Source organism: Pipistrellus kuhlii, unplaced genomic scaffold (assembly GCF_014108245.1).
Source record: "Pipistrellus kuhlii isolate mPipKuh1 unplaced genomic scaffold, mPipKuh1.p scaffold_m20_p_1, whole genome shotgun sequence".
NCBI classification, from domain to species: domain Eukaryota; kingdom Metazoa; phylum Chordata; class Mammalia; order Chiroptera; family Vespertilionidae; genus Pipistrellus; species Pipistrellus kuhlii.
Window position 1 is genome coordinate 77,988,461 of NW_023425404.1, and position 16,689 is coordinate 78,005,149.

At 44.7% G+C, this 16,689-nt stretch overlaps 1 protein-coding gene and 1 pseudogene across 2 annotated transcripts in view; both read left to right on the forward strand.

The window, feature by feature from the left end:
• The first annotated feature begins 685 nt into the window (after positions 1-685).
• On the forward strand, positions 686-15,897 carry LOC118715948 (annotated as a pseudogene).
• The window catches only part of UPF2 (UPF2 regulator of nonsense mediated mRNA decay), a 112,153-nt gene continuing 110,318 nt past the window's right edge, over positions 14,855-16,689 (forward strand). For both annotated transcript variants that reach the window (XM_036452973.2, XM_036452989.2), the window contains exon 1: positions 14,855-15,000. The gene's annotated coding sequence lies outside the window, so the exon portion shown is untranslated. The remainder of the gene's footprint in view (positions 15,001-16,689) is intronic.

Sequence of the window (16,689 nt, forward strand, 5' to 3'; positions counted from 1 at the left end):
CTAGCTGCTGGTCAGGTCCTTCCTTCCCCTGGTACTGGCTGCCAGCTGAGGCCTTCCTTTCGTTTTGTGCCACCCCTTGGTAGTCAGCACACATCATATTGAATGGTCAAACTCCTAGTTAGTTGAACTGCTGAGGGGACGATTTGCATATTAGCCCTTTATTATCTCTATAATAAAGAGCCAGGGTACAACGACTTTAGACTGAAGCTCTACCAGACCGGAAGTCAGTGCTGGGTTATCATGGTAACCCAGCGCTTACTGCTTCGGCTTCAGGCAGAGTGCCCCAGCACAGACTGCTGAGGAGGCTGCAAATCAGGGCCAGAGAGAGCTGAAGAGAGAAGCAGGGACTGATCCGTTGCCTCTGTGTCAGCTCTTGACCAGTACTTGCCTCTCTTTTTCTCTCCCAGTCTGGCCAGCAGCTGCACCTCCATTTCTCTCCCGACCTCCACCAGAGCTGCTGATCAGCAACTCCTTTCTGATCAGGCCCCATTGATAGGGCCAGACACGCTGACTGGCATAGAAACTGACCAATCAGAATCAAATCTGGGTGACGCGTGAGGAACCAATGGCTGCTTAGGAGGCAGAGAGTTAGACGCTCACTGGCATAGAAACTGACCAATAAGAACCAAATCTAGGGGCTTAGAGTTATTGCTGTCCAGGGAGAGTGTGGATCCTAAGGCCAGCAATGGCCTTCGCAAATCTACAGAAAATGCTCATCAGTGACAGCATGGACCCTTGCTGCCAGGAGATCCTGCAAGATGGAGGGCTGCAGGTGGTGAAGAAGCAGAACCTGAGCAAAGAGGAGCTGGTAGCCGAGCTGAAGGACTGTGAAGGCCTTATTGTCTGCTCGGCCACCAAGGTGACGGCCGATGTCATCAACGCAGCAGAGACGCTCCAGGTGGTGGGGCCGGGGGAGGTGACATCAGCGTGGACAGAGTGGATCTGGAGGCCTCCACAAGGAAGGGCATCCTGGTCATGAACACACCCAATGGGAACAGTCTTAGTAATGTGGAGCTCACCTGTGGGATGATTCCCCAGGCAACAGCTTCAAAGAAGGATGGCAAATGGAACCGAAAGAAGTTCATGGGAACCGAGTTGAATGGAAAGACCCTGGGAATTCTTGGCCTGGGGAGGATCGGGAGAGAGGTGGCTATCTATTGTAGATGCAGTCCTTTGGGATGAAGACTGTAGGGTATGACCCCATCATCTCACCAGAGGTCTCAGTCTCCTTCAATGTTCAGCAGCTTCCCCTGGAGGAGATCTGGCCCCTCTGTGACTTCATCACTGTGCACACCCCTCTCCTGCCCTCCACGACAGGCCTGCTGAATGACAGCATCTTCGTCCTGTACAAGAAGGGCGTGTGCATGGTGAACTGTGCCCATGGAGGGATTGTAGATGAGGGTGCCCTGCTCTAGGCCCTGAAGTCAGGATAGTGTGCGGGCGCAGCGCTGTTAGCGTTCATGGAGGAGCCACCTCGGGACCATGCCTTTGTGGACCACGAGAATGTCATCAGCTGTCCCCACCTGGGCGCCAGCACCAAGAAGGCCCAGAGCCGCTTCAGGGAGAAGATGAGTGTCCAGTTCGTGGATATGATGAAGGGGAGAGCCCCCATGGGAGTCGTGAATGCCCAGGCCCTTACCAGTGCTTTCTCTCTGCAAACCAAAACCTTGGATCATTTGGCAGAAGCTGTGGAGACTCTGATGCGAGCCTGGGTTCCCCAAAGGGACCATCCAGGTGGTGATGCAGGGCTTATCCCTGAAGAATCCCGGGAACTGCCTGAGCCCTGCAGTCATTGTCGGCCTCCTCAAAGACACTTCTAATCATGCAGGTGTGTACTTGGTGAATGCCAAGCTGCTGGTGAGGGAGGCCAGCCTCAATGTAACCACCTCCCATAATCCCACTGTGCCAGGAGAGCAAGGATGTGGGGAAGGCTTCCTGAGCGTGACCCTGGCAAGTGCCCCTTACCAGGCTGTGGGCTTTGTCCAGGGCACCACACCTGTGCTACAGGCACTCAACAGAGCTGCCTTCAGACCAGAAGTGCCTATCCGCAGAGGTCTGCCCCTGCTCCTGTTCCGGCTCAGCCCTCAAAACCTGCCATGCTGCCTACCATGATTGGGCTCCTGGCAGAGGCAGGCGTGCAGCTGTTGTCCTACCAGACCTTGGTGGTGTCCAATGGGGAGACCTGGCACGTCATGGGCATCCCTCTTGCAATCTGGGACCGCTGGCTCCTAACTGCTCACCTTCCTGCCTGCCTGATCACCCCTAACTGCTGGCTTGATCTCACCCCCCTGTGGGATCAGGCCTAAACTGGCAGTTGGGGCCAGGCTGAAAAGGGTCAAAAGGAGGCAATGGTTGCCAGGCTGGATGCGGAAGGAATGGATGCTGGATGCCGACATCGTCAGCACCCTGCTACCTTGAAGTTCCCTCCCTCCTCCCCTCCTCCTTCACTCACCATGGCGCCACCACTGTGGTAGGCAGGCAGTGGGCTGATCAGGGCCTGCTGGCCAGGGGGAGGGATGGAACATGGGAGGCTGGAGAGAGCCAGCCTTTGGCCTCCCTGGGAAAGGGGCCACCCATCTCCTGTTCCCCGTCTCAGCTCTGGTGCCGACAAGGACCATAGGAGGTTGGCTGGCTTGGGGAGGTTGGCTGTGGGAGCACACTGACCACTAGGGGACAGCTCCTGCATTGAGTCTCTTCCCCCTGATGGTCAGAGCATGCCATAGCGACTGGTCATTCCAGTTTTTTAGGCTTTTATATGAATACTAGAGGTCCAGTGCCCGTCCTGCACCCTCTCCAATCTGGGAGCCCTCTCCAATCCAGGAGTTTCTGTCTGTCTTTGCAATCATATGAGCAAATTGTCTGAGACCCCAACCCAGTTTGGTTTGTTGCTCACAGAATAATAGAGGCTTTTTTTTTCTTTGCTTCATTGGTGAAAATTTCCTGGAAGTTTTAGGATATCTTCCTTTTAATTTTTCCCAGACACTCTGATTTTACTTATGTCTCTCACCTTTCCCTTCACCCCCCACTGCAACAGTAACTTGCTCCAGGCTCACTTTGCTCTAACGTCTAGGAGAGTGGTTGGCAAACTCATTAGTCAACAGAGCCAGATGTCAACAGTACAATGATTGAAATTTCTTTTGAGAGCTGAAAATCGACTTCTGCACATGGGCCACAAAGGTTCAATTGCACTGTACCTGCGTGCCCACATGTGGTATTTTGTGGAAGAGCCACACTCAAAGGGAAAGAGCCGCATGTGGTTCTCGAGCCATAGTTTGGTGACCACTGGTCTAGATCTGTCTGCCACCAGAACTATGTTTCTCAGCATTCCTGGTGCTACCCGTGCTCTGGCTTTTGCTTCCAGTCCTGGGGCTGCCACCAGAACTCCTGGTGTTCCAGGCATTCTTGGTTTTCCCTTCCTGCTCTGTCTTTGTCCCATGGCCTCCCACTCTGCCAAGTCCTCCAAGCTGCCAGCTCTCCTTCTCTGCTCTCCTTCTGTTGGCTTGGGGAGCTACATTCCCCAAGCCACTCCACTCTCCACCAGCTCTCCTGCTCTGCTCTCTGCACAGTGCCTGTGCATGCAAATTAACCCAATAGCTTTGCACAATACTCACTCCTGATTGGCTGGCATGCATAATGGAGATACAGTCAATTTACATATTTCTGTTTTGTTATATAGAATAGATATTCATTTTAAAGTTCATTGTCTTAGCAAAATTTATAATGCTGGAGTAAAAGGTTTCAGGTGACCTGGTTTCACACCAGTGTTGGGACAAAAAAAAAAAAAAAAAAAAAAAAAAAAAAAAAAAAAAAAAAAGGGCTGTTTTGAAGCACCATTTACTCAAATTTCAAAGCCATTTAAATTGTGTTTATTGTTTCAAAAATGATTTGGTAATAGCTAACACAGCACATATGATGAAATCTGGGTTAAGTGATTTTATTTGAATTACCTCATTTACTATCCACAAAACCCTATGAAAAACTACAATCTCTTCTTCCTCTAAAATCAACACATATTTTTTTAAAAAAGGAGAGACAAACAAAAACACCTAATTGGAGAAACTGGCATATGTAAGCTGGATGGTTTTTCTTTCATTTCATACCACAAGCCTCACGTAGCTTCCAGCATGACCTGGTAACCATTACTATACCTCTCCACTACGTTCTCACTCTTCAAGGTGTTTCTTTCACCTTAGTTGCTGACCTGGCCTCCAGTTTCACTGAGAAAAATAGGACCAATCAAGAAGGATGTCCTTTATAGCCCCTCCCCCCAACCAAACCTATTAGCCCATCTGTACATGCCCCATCTTCTTTGTCTTGTCCCTTGATATCATGTAGAAATGCCCCTGCTTCTCTCAAAGGCATGCTTTCCACTTCTACCTTAGGTTTCATTCCTTCTTACTGCCAGAAGTATTTTGCTTCTATATTATCGGTTTTCCTCTCCCCTATGTCATTAATATTCCCTCACTATTGGATCATTCCTATCAGTATACATTCTCTAAATCTATCATTAAATAAATGCTAAAAAGATATAAAAGTAAAAGATACAAACAAGACTTCCCTGAGCTCACATTCTACTAGAATTATAGTTTTCTGCTGCTCTTCACCTTAAAATTTCTCAGATATCAATCTGTCCCACAATACTTCACTGAACTACCTCATACAAAGTCAGTATTAATCATTATGAGGTTAATCCAATTAGCACGTGTCTGGGCAACATTTGAGATGGAAATCAATTTCTCTTTCCGGAAGGAGGTCTTTTCTTGGCTGTCATAATACTATACTCTCCAGGTTTCTGCTTTCCTTACTCACAGACATTTTTAGAGACCTAACCTTTCTATTTGGAAGTTTCTCAGGGCTCAGAATTGGGCCCTGCTTTCTATTTACATTTTTTTTAATTTTTTAATAAATCTTTGCTATTTATATTGTATTATTACAAAAGTTCCTCATTTTTGCCCCCTCCACCAGGTTCCCACCCCACCCTCTGCCCTTTTCCCACCCCCCCATGGTCCTCATCCATAGATGCACAGTTTATGTTCAGTCTCTTCCCACACCCCCCACTCCTCTTTTCCCCGGGAAACGTCAGTCCTCTCCCCTTCCGTACCTCTGATTCTATTATATTCAACAGTTAATATTGTTCATCAGGTGTTTTAATTCCCTCGGTTTTTAGATTCACTTGTTGATAGTTACGTATTTGTTGTTCATAATTTTTAATCTTTATTTTCTTCCTCTTCTGAAAGAACCCCGATCAGCAATTCATATAATTCTGGTTTGGCGGTGATGAACTCCTTTAGTTTTTTTTATTTGTGAAGCTCTTTATCTGGCCTTTGATTCTGACTGATAGCTTTGCTGGGTAGAGTATTTTTGGCTGTAGGTTCTTGCTATTCATCACCTTGAATATTTCTTGCCATTTCCGTCTGGCCTGTATGGTTTTTGTTGAGAAACCAGCTGCCAATCGTATGGGTGATCCTTTATAGGTAACTACCTATAAAGCTCTTGCTGCTTTTAATATTCTCTCTTTGTCTTTTGCTCTTGGGATTTTAATTATGATGTGTCTTGATATGGTCCTCTTTGGATTCCTTTTGTTTGGGGTTCTGTGTGCTTCCTGGACTTGTAAGTCTATTTCTTACACCAGGTGGGGGAAGTTTTCTGTCACTATTTATTTCAATATGTTTTTTGGTATCTTGCTCTCTCTCTCATCTTCTGGGACCCCATAATTATTATTTTTTTAAATATATTTTATTGATTTTGTACAAAGAGGAAGGGAGAGAGATAGAGAGTTAGAAACATCGATGAGAGAGAGTCATCGATCAGCTACCTCTTGCACACCCCTCACTAGGGATATGCCCGAAACCAAGGCACATGCCCTTGACCGGAATCGAACACGGGACCTTTCAGTCCCCAAGCCGACGCTCTATCCATTCAGCCAAACCGGTTTTGGAGGGACCTCCATAATTCTGATGTTGGTTAGCTTAAAGTTGTCCCAGAGATTTCTTACACTATCTTCAACTTTCTGGATTCTCTTGTCTTCTTGCTTCTGCAGAGGAGTGTCCTCTGGCTCTTTGTATTCCAAGTCTTTGACTTGATTCTTGCAATCTTCCATTCTGTTTTTAGGACTCTGTATAATATTTTTTATTTCAGAGAATGTATTCTTTATTTCTAGTTGATTCTTTATTAGTTCATATCTTCATAGGTCTTGTTTATTTTATCGACCTTTTCTAGGAAATTCTTGAAAAACCTTATAAGTGTGGTTTTGAACTCTATATCCAGTCGTTTTTTGTCCTCCATTTCTTTCGTTTGTGATCTGTTTCCTTGTTTTGGCATTTTCGCTGCTTCCCTGAGTTGGTAGGGTGATCTTTTTTTTTTTTTTTTTTTTTTAAGAAATTTTATTGATTTCAGAGAGGAAGAGAGAGGAAAAGAGAAATATAATTATTGATTGGCTGCCTCCTGCATGTCTCACACTGGGAATTGAGTCCTCAACCCTGAGCATGTGCCATAACCTGGAATCCAACCAGCACCTCCTAATTCATAGGTTGACGCTCAATAACTGAGTCACATCAGTTGGGCGATTTTTTTTCTTATGGCTTTAAACACTGGCTATGTTGATGATGCTCTGATGTAATCTCCAGGCCAAAATTCTCCTCTGATTTCCAACTACCTATTGGATATCTGTAGTTGGATAACTGGGACCTTCTAATTCTTCAGGTTTTAGATAAAAGGTGTTCCTCTTTCCCCCTTCTCCTCCCCATAGCTCTCCTCCACCTGATTCCCCACCCCACCACATGCCCTTACCCCCTGCCACTGTTTTCATCAGTGTAAGATTTTAGTCCAAACTCTTCCCACACCCCTGCGACCCCCTTCCCTCTGAGAATTGACAGTCCACTCCCTTTCTATGTCCCTAATTCCATTATATTCACCAGTCCATTCTGTTCTTCAGACTTTTTATTCACTAGATTTTTAGATTCACTTGTTGGTAGGTATGTATTTGATGTCTTTTTGTTGTTCATAAATAATATCTTTACCTTTTTCTTCTTCTTCCTCTTATTAAAAAATACCCTTCAGCATTTCATGTAATTTTGCTTTGGTGGTGATAGACTCCTTTAGCTTTTTCTTGTCTGTGAAGCTCTTTATATGCCCTTCAATTCTGAATGATAGCTTTGCTTGGTAGAGTAATCTTGGTTGTAGGTTCTCACTGTTCATCACTTTGAATATTTCTTACCTTTCCCTTCTGGCCTGCATAGTTTCTGTTGAGAAATCAGCTGACAGTCATATAGGTACTCCCTTGTAGGTAACTTACTGCTTTTCTCTTGCTGCTTTCAAGATTCTCTCTTTGTCTTTTGCCCTTGGCGTTTTAATTATGATGTATCTTGGTGTGGTCCTTTTTGGATTCATCTTTTTTTGGGTTCTATGTGCTTCCTGAACTTGTAAGTCTATTTCTTTCACCAGCTAGGGAAAGTTTTCTGTCATTATTTCTTCTAATAGGCTTTCAATATTTTGCTCTCTCTCTTCTTCTGGTATCCCAAAACTTAGGATGTTGGTATGCTTAAACTTGTCCCAGAGGCTCCTTACACTATCTTCATATTTTTGGATCCTTTTTTCTTTTTGCTTTTCTGGTTGAGTGTTTTTTGTTTCCTCATATTTCAGATCTTTGGTTTAATTCTTAGGGTATGTTAATCTACAGTTGAGTTTCTGTTTATTCTTTATTTCAGATAGTGTATGCTTAACTTCTGACTGGTCCTTTTCCATTTTTTTGGCATCCTCATTAAGGTCCCTGAAGGTCTTATCAAGTTTCTCAGTGGTTTTTATAAGATTCTTGAGTAGAAAAAGAAGCAAAGAGAGAAACCAAGATGGTGGCATAGGTAAACACCTAACTGCATTCTCACACAACAATTTCAATAAAATACAACTAAAATACAAAATGGACATTACCCAGAACTATAGGAAAGTCGACTGACTGGAAATTCTACAATGAGAAGGAAAGAGAAAACCAGAAGGAAAATCAGAGGAGCTGTAAAAGCCTAAGATATGGAGACACGTTGTGCGTGCGGAGAGGACAGAGCCTGAGAGGAGGGGGAGGCTGAGTGCCTGGCTGGTGTTCCCTAACGGGAAGGAGATAAAAGCTCCGACTGTGCTGAACCCCAGTTCCGACAACACTGAACTCCAGTTCTGGGCAAGACCCTAGACACATAAGGAGAAAGTCTCGGCTGTAAGGCGGATTCTCAGGGGAGCAGCAAAAGGCAATCCCAGAGGCATACACATTACGCGCAGAGGATGGACTGTTAACTCTGCTACTATTATAGATTGCCCTAGCAGAAAGGAGACAAAAGCTCCGGACTGTGCTGAGCCCCAGTTCTAGGCCAGACCCTGGGGACCCAGGCTCATAAGGAGGGAGCCTGGCTGTAAGGGGGAAACTCAGGGGAGCGGCGAAAGGAAGTCCCAGAGGCACATGCACATTGCATGCAGAGAACAGAGTGTTGACTGTGCTGCTGGATTGCCCTAGTGGGAAGGAGACAAAAGCTCCAGACTGCTCTGAACCCCACTTCCAACTGAACTGAACCCAAGTTCCAGGCTCATTGGGGGAAACCCTAGACTGTTTGGTAGCATGTGAAATCCAAGGGCACCTTTCTCTCAGAGGTGCTTGCAACGAGTACCGAAGGACACTGAGGAAAACTGAGACTCAGGAGCCGCATAGGGCGGAGCTGTTGGAAGCCAAGGCTGTAGGCTCCACCCTGAAACTCTACCCCATCCAAGCTGAACACAGAAACTTTTAAGGCTACCAACTCAGGAACGCTGCGAAAATGCCAAGACAAGGAAACATCACAAACAAAAGAAATGGAGGACAAAAAACATGGATATAGAGTTCAAAACCATGCTTATAAGGTTTTTCAAGAATTTCCTAGAAAAGGCCAATAAAATAAATGAGACCTATAAGGATATGAAAAGGGATCAACTACAAATAATAAGGGATCAACTAGAAATAATAAGAGGTCAACAAGAAATAAAGAATAAAATATTCTGAATGTCTGAAATAAAAAATATTATACAGAGTCCTAAAAACAGAATGGAAGATTGCAAGAATCAAGTCAAAGATTTGGAACATAAAGAGCCAGAAGACACTCCTTCGCAGAAGCAAGAAGACAAGAGAATCCAGAAAGTTGAAGATAATGTAAGAAACCTCTGGGACAACTTCAAGAGAACCAACATCAGAATTATGGGGGTCCCAGCAGATGAGAGAGAAAGCAAGATACCAAAAACATACTGGAAGAAATAGTGACAGAAAACTTCCTCCACCTGGTGTAAGAAATAGACTTACAAGTCCAGGAAGCGCACAGATCTCCAAACAAAAGGAATCCAAAGAAGACCACACCAAGATACATCATAATTAAAATTCCTAGAGCAAAAGACAAAGAGAGAATATTAAAAGCAGCAAGAGCAAAGCAGGTAGTTACCTATAAAGGAGCACCCATATGATTGGCAGCTGATTTCTCAACAGAAACCATGCAGGCCAGACAGGAATGGCAAGAAATATTCAAGGTGATGAATAGAAAGAACCTACAGCCAAAAATACTCTCCCCAGCAAAGCTATCACTCAGAATCAAAGGCCAGATAAAGAGCTTCACAAATAAAAAAAACTAAAGGAGTTCATCACCGCCAAACCAGAATTATATGAATTGCTGATCGGGGTTCTTTCAGAAGAGGAAGAAAATAAAGACAAAAATTATGAACAACAAATACGTAACTATCAACAAGTGAATCTAAAAACCAAGGGAATTAAAACACCTGATGAATAATATTAACTGTTGAATATAATAGAATCAGAGGTACGGAAGGGGAGAGGACTGACGTTCCTCGGGGAAAAGAGGAGTGGGGGGTGTGGGAAGAGACTGAACATAAACTGTGCATCTATGGATGAGGACAATGGGAGTGGGAAAAGGGCAGAGGGTGGGGTGGGAACCTGGTGGCAGGGAGTAATGGAGGGGGGAAAAATGACGAACATTTGTAATAATATGAACAGTAAAGATTTATTAAAAAATAAATAAATAAAACAAGCAAAGAAAAAAGATTCTTGAGTAACCTTATAAATGTGGTTTTGAACTCTATGTCGTCCCATAGTTTGCTTTCCTCCATTTCTTTTATTTGTGACAAGATTCTGTGTCTCTGCATTTTGGCTGATTTCCTGTGTTGATGGAGCGGCTTTGTGTGGTAGGTGACCTATAAAGGCCAGTAGCTCAGCCTCCCCAATCACCTGATGTGGACGCTCTTGGTACACCCCTTTGTGGGCTGAGTGCAAAGTCGTGGTGTAGTTAAGCTTTGATTGCTGTTGCTACACTGGGAGGAATTGTCCTCTAGGCCAGTTGGCTGTGGGGACCCTTTGTGTTTATAATGGAAGAAGTGTTGCGCTGGAGACACACTTATGGTGCAGGACTTGTTTCCGTAGGGCTTTGTTGTTCACTGAGTTTGCCTCTTGAATATGTCACTTATGGATGTGAGGAGTTGAAATCTGGTGTCTCACACTGACCACTAGGTACACTGGCTTTTGGATCTCCAATGGGGTGCAGGTCAGCTACTGTCTGAGGCCACCCTGCAGGAGCTACAGTGAGAACTACAATTTTCTCCTATTTGCTTGGGATTTGGAGATTTTGGAGCTGTCTGAACAGAGTTGCAAGTTTGCTAGGTTAAGCTGTGATAGGGAAAGCCATTCATATGCAAAAGCGGCTGCTTGGATCTTGAGTGGATTTTTAGGTTGTGCAGGGCGGGGTCTCAGGTTGTCACCAGGCTAGGTCATCGTAAACAGCAATGGTTGGCAAACCGCATCCCAGCGCAGCTAGCAATTATTTCTGCGTGCAGCTCTGCAAGCAAGCCATCCTCACTTTCTGACCTGATGGCAAACAGTCCAGCTTCTCCCTGTAGGAGTTTGGGTCCTGCGCGGCTCCCCAGAAACTGGATTTCTGAGAAATAGGGAGCTTGTCTCCCTTCAGGTTGAAGAAAGTAATGCCCACTGCCAGCCCGAATCACCGCACCTCCATACCTCAGCTTTTTGGCGTTTGTGCACTGAATGCTCTTTTCTCTTTCCTTTTAGTTGTAGAACTTCCATTCAGCCAGCCCTCCAATGGCTCTGGATGATAGATGTTTTATCTTTTAGTACTAGTTTTGAAATTGTTGTGCAAGGCAGGAGTCTAGGTGTTTATGCCACCATCTTGGGTTCCTCTCTTAGATTTCTTATTGAATGGAAACAGCTCTGCACATTATTTCAGAAACTGCTAGTAAGAGATAGAGATCAGGTTGTTGAAAAATTTCCACCAGAGATATTCCATAAAGAGGTGGCTGCTTGAAAAAACAGGTAGGCCTGGCTGGCATGGCTCAGTGGTTGAGCAATGACTTATGAATCAGAAGGTCACAGTTCAATTCCCGATCAGGGCACATGACTGGGGTTTTGGGCTTGATCCCCAGTGTGGGGCATGTGAAAGGCACCTGATCAGTGATTCTCTCTCATCACTGATGTTTTTATCTCTCTTTTTCTCTCTCTCCCTTCCTCTCTGAAATCAATAACAATATATTACATTTTTTTTAAACTTTGTTTAAATTAGCTAAACTCGACTGTGGCTTTAAAAACACAGCTAGAATTGTTTATATTAACAACAGACACCCAGCAGAGGATCATATAGTTCATTTCACATAAGGCCCGTTTTTGTTTTTTACACTCAGCCTTATTATTATAATCGCTTTTCCTGCCGTTTGCTTTCTTCTGCGAAGCAGAATTATAACCAGGTTTCAAGTAGAAAATAGTATTACATGAAAGAAAAATATATGTATATATACACCAGTTTTCATATTTATTTTGCTTTTTTGTTTCTTTCTTTTTTTTTTTTTTTTTTTTACATGGTAGAGTTCTGTGAATTGAAGCAGGCAAAAAGAATAGACTTTTTTTTTTTTTTTTTTCCGTCTACATGGGTTATGCATATTATGCATATATCCATACAAGGTCTTTGGTTGTTCACTTCCCACCCACCCACCCCTGCCTTTCCTCTGAGATTCCTCAGTCTGTTCCATGCTTCCATGTCTCTGGATCCACTCTGTTCATCAGTTTATTTTGTTCATTAGATCCTACATATGAGTGAGATCATGTGATGTTTATCTTTCTCTGGCTGGCTTATTTCACTCCAGGTCCCTCCATGTTGTCTCAAAGGGTAAGAAATCCAAGAATGGACATTTTGAGAATATTCTCAAATAATAAAATATCCAAACATTTAAAAGCATAATATAGTTTCAGAAAATAGTAAAGTTTGAATATTATCAAAATTCAGAAATGATGGTTTCTTCAGAGCAGTGTTTCTTCCAGTTACAATCACAATGATACGCTATAAATTAAGGGTTTTGGTGGATAGCTTGACATCCTTTCTTTGGAAAACAAAATGATTGGCAGCATTGTCAGTCAATGTAAAAGCCTACATAGAGGCAGTGGAATGTAGGAGAAAGAACTTGGGTTTTTAGAGTTAGATTTGAGTATAATACCACTAGATAATATGCTTTCTAGTTTTGTGAGCTGGAGTAAATTACTTAGTCTTTCTATGATTCAGTTCCTATAAATAGGGACCATAATATTTACTGGATTCTTGCGATTATTAGTTAAAATAACATAGGTAAAATAACAAATACTCAATAAAAATGCCCTCTTTCAACACCCGATGAAATGCAAAGATTGACTTAATTGAGGCTAAGAGGGATTTATTTATCAATCACATGGGGTAAATGTTAAGTTAGTCAGACAAAATAAGGGGAAAAAACTTAAAAATGTGGGTTATGCCTGGATAGCGTGGCTCAGAGGTTGAGCATCCACTCATGCACCAAATGGTCACCAATTAGATTCCTGGTCAGGGCACATTCCCAGCAGGGATAGGGAGCCTGTTGGAGGCAGCCAATCAATGTTGCTGTTTCTCATTGATTTTTCTGTCTCTCCCTCCCTCTCCTTTCCCCTCTCTCTAAATATCTAAAATCAATAAAAATATATTTAAAATGTGGGTAGCTATCACCAGTGTTTGGGGACAGTTCTCTCTTAGTTATCAATGATACTGACAGCAGAATTTGTTTTCTCTTTTATTCCCCTTTCAATGATTAACCTATTAGTGTTTTGAAGAAAAAAACACTAAAACTTATATACAGGAAAAATCAACATTCAGTTTGGGAGGCAATTTGCTAAGAATAAATGGAAAGTAAAACACCACAGAGAGGCAAATGGGCAGAAGCTGAATATGTGGAAAAACTACACTTGCCTCAAATATAGCAGCTCATTTTGTGGATCTGGAAACTGGGTGGGGCCCCGAACTCAAGCAAGAATCAACCTAGGACTTGTATGCATGCATCTGAGCAAAACCAATGGATACAGACAGCAGTAGGAGGTGAGGGCTTATGCTTGGGGGAGAGGGCGGAGGGGAGAGGTCAATGGGGGAAAAAAGGAGACTCATGTAATACTTTAAACAAAAAAAAAAAAAAAAAAAAAAAGAATCAAGACCAGTGTTGCACCTTTTGTTTCTTTGGCTCCTGACTAGCCAAAGGACAGGCTGTTCGGACACCTAGCCAGATCATGTTGACAGACATTCACACTGTTTCAATAAAAATCGAAGGCCAGATGCACAAATTTAGTAATTTAAGAGAGAGTAAGTGGTGTGGATAAAAATTATACCTATTTTAAAGAGTCCACTTGGTTTCACATTTGGAAGTAATGACAAGACTATTATAAAAACAACACACCAATGACTTAATTAAAAAAGGGAAGTCATTCCATTGTAATTTTTAAATTTGTTTGCTAGAACCCGGTACTTTCTAAAGCCTGTATGGAGCACAGACGGTGTAGTCCAGGGTAAACCTATGAACCAGAAGGTCCAGAAGGTCACGGTTCTATTCCAGGTCAGAGCACATCCCTGGTTGCAGGCTCCATCCCGTGTGGGGCTTGCAGGAGATAGCTGATCAATGATTCTCTTTCATCATTAATGTTTCTCTCTTTCTCTTCCTCGGCCTTCCTCTCTGAAACCAATAAACCTATATATATATTTTAAAAACCTGTATGGAAAGAGCCTTGATTCTTCACGATGAGGTGTTTCTATGTCGAACACCTAAAACTGCTCCTGTAAATTTCTCCTCGGGACTTTCTTACTTTCTCCAGGTCACTCTAAAATCCAGACCCATTCCTAACCAACTCCTACCTTCCTCACCAGCTATATTCTTTAGCTCCTCCAGTTTCCAATTTTCCAAATCTTCACCCGCATCCCTCGAATTAGTACAATCCAACTTTCCCTTCATACACCCCTTCCTTGTTATTAACTCCAGGAAACTCCCACGAGAATCACGTGGCCAATCTTGTCCTTCACGGCGCTCCGTAATTCTCCTACTGTTCCACGCCCTTACTTACCTCCTGTTAGCCCCGCCCCGCCCATTCTCGCTTCCCCTCCCTCTCCCCTCTCCCAGAGGCCTGCGCTTGCGCACCTCCAATACAGGGCGCCTTCCCTTTCCTGGCGACCAATCCACTTCCTGCCTCCGGCTCTCGGAACACTCCTCCCCTCAGCTGGGGCCCTGGCTCGAGGTGCTGGTTGTGGCTGTCCTACTGATTGCCTGTCTAAAAAAATGTTCTCCTCTTATCAAGCGGACAATTCAAACGAGCCACTAAGTGTGTGGCACTCATACGAGCCTTTACACGCTATCTACCACCTCGTAGCTAAACTGAGGGCAGTGGTATGCTGGAGGATGGGCGATCCGAATTGTGTTCAATCTGGCAATGTACGGGAGAGCTTCTTCCTTTCCACCACGCTCACCCCCGCCCCCACTCACAGCTTGTCCGCGCTGGTGAGTGGCGGGCGGGCGGGCGGGAGGGCCGGCGGGCGGAGGGAGGAGGGGGAGCTAAGGGAAGGCGGGCCCTCGGCTGCGAGATAGGTGGGGGGAAGGGAGGGGAGAGCCCGAGCTGGAGTTAGTGCTGGGAAACCCGGGGCTAATGTTGACAACAGGCTCGAGGTGAGTCCCGGAGAACCCCCTTCCCCTCCGCTCCAACGACCGGGGAGAAGCGGGTTTGAGGAGCACCGGCCTGGACTCCCACTCCCCGTGGTACCCAAGAGGCGACTCCTTACCCCGGCGCTCCGGGGGCGGCTAGCAGGAGACGGACCGCGGGTCCAGCGTCGTCCTCCTCACACCTCTTTCTCGGAGGCTCCCACCGACGCCGGAGCCCCCGACCCGGGGCAGGCATGAGGGGCGCCTGCCCCACATGCCCCGGCTGGGCCTCGCGGCTGGAGGCGGGGAGCTTGCTGTGTCGGGGTGAAGGTGTTTGGGGGTGTGGAGTAGAGCGGGGGAGGTTGGGGAAAGCTCTTCGGGAGCCGTGAGGGAGGCGAGGGCGAGGAAGTGGGGAGGGTGCTCGTGTGGGAGGATGCGGAGCGGGGACACCAGCCGGAGGAGAGTTTCGGTCTTCGGTGTGGGGGCCGGTGGGGTATGAAGTTGGGGTTGGGGCAGGGATGGTAGTCGAAGGTGACCGTGGATGCCCACAGGAAGGGAACTAGCGGCGGGGAAGCGTGGTAGGTATGGGAACGGAGCGAGAACAGGGGTTTGTGGGAGATGCGTGTTTAGGGGCAGGGGTTTTGCTGTATCTGGGGATGGTGGGCGTAGATTGTTTGGTTTGCTTCCTTTTAGTCTGGTAAAGCCGGCGAACCTTCACTTTGCCTTCATCCCATGGCTCCTGGTACTCTTGTTAGGGCTGTTGAAGAAGGAGATGATCTCAGGATATTCGGTTTCCAGGTTGGCCAAGCAGAGCCAGCTGATAGGCTTGAGGGTACACACCGGACCGGACCTTCAGCTCTTTTTGTTTTGGGACTTGTACGTAGTGATGCTTCAGACCAAAGTGAAACTCGCCCTTCTCATTGATCATAGTTTGTAGGTGTTTGTAAAAATTGTACAGCTGACCAGGAGAACCATTTTTGAGCACCGGTGACATTTGTAAAAACTTTTGAGCCTTATACACTAAGGATGGTCTTTTCTTCAAAGACTGGTAAATAATGCCCCTTTGCTGTTACACCCTTAGACCATTTGAATAGCACAGAATTAAAAGATAAACAGCATTCTCTTACTCTGGAGTATTTTCAGAGCAGTCTGATTGTGATTTCATACAGAATCCATATGGTATTTTTAAAAGACAAACACCCCTTCTCTGCACTCTGTCCCCCAGTACACAGCGATGGTACCTGCTTTACTAGTGAAGTAGTTGTACTTTCTTTTGGAATTTCAGAATATATTTAGAAAACCAAATAAAACATAAAGCCCAAGGGCCAAGACACTATTTTGGGAGCTAGAAAGGTGGTTTTAAAGTATGGGTTCCTTTTAGAGACCATATGAATGTAATTGTAGTCAGTAGAATAACGTAAGAGCTAATTATATTCTAATTAAAAGATTGTTAATTTTTATTTCGAGATAGAATTTATTTAAAGTCCTAGTTTTTACTTGAAATACTTTTTGAAACACTTTACATAACATGGATTTATTAAAATAGTTTAAAATAAGTTTAGCTTTTCATTAACTAATGCTCAGTTTAATTTTTTTTAAATCAATCTTTATTGTTCATATTGTTACAAAGGTTCCTCATTTCTTCCCCCCTCCACCAGGTTCCCACCCCACCCTACGCCCCCTCCCCATCCCCCATTGTCCTCATCCATAGGTGCA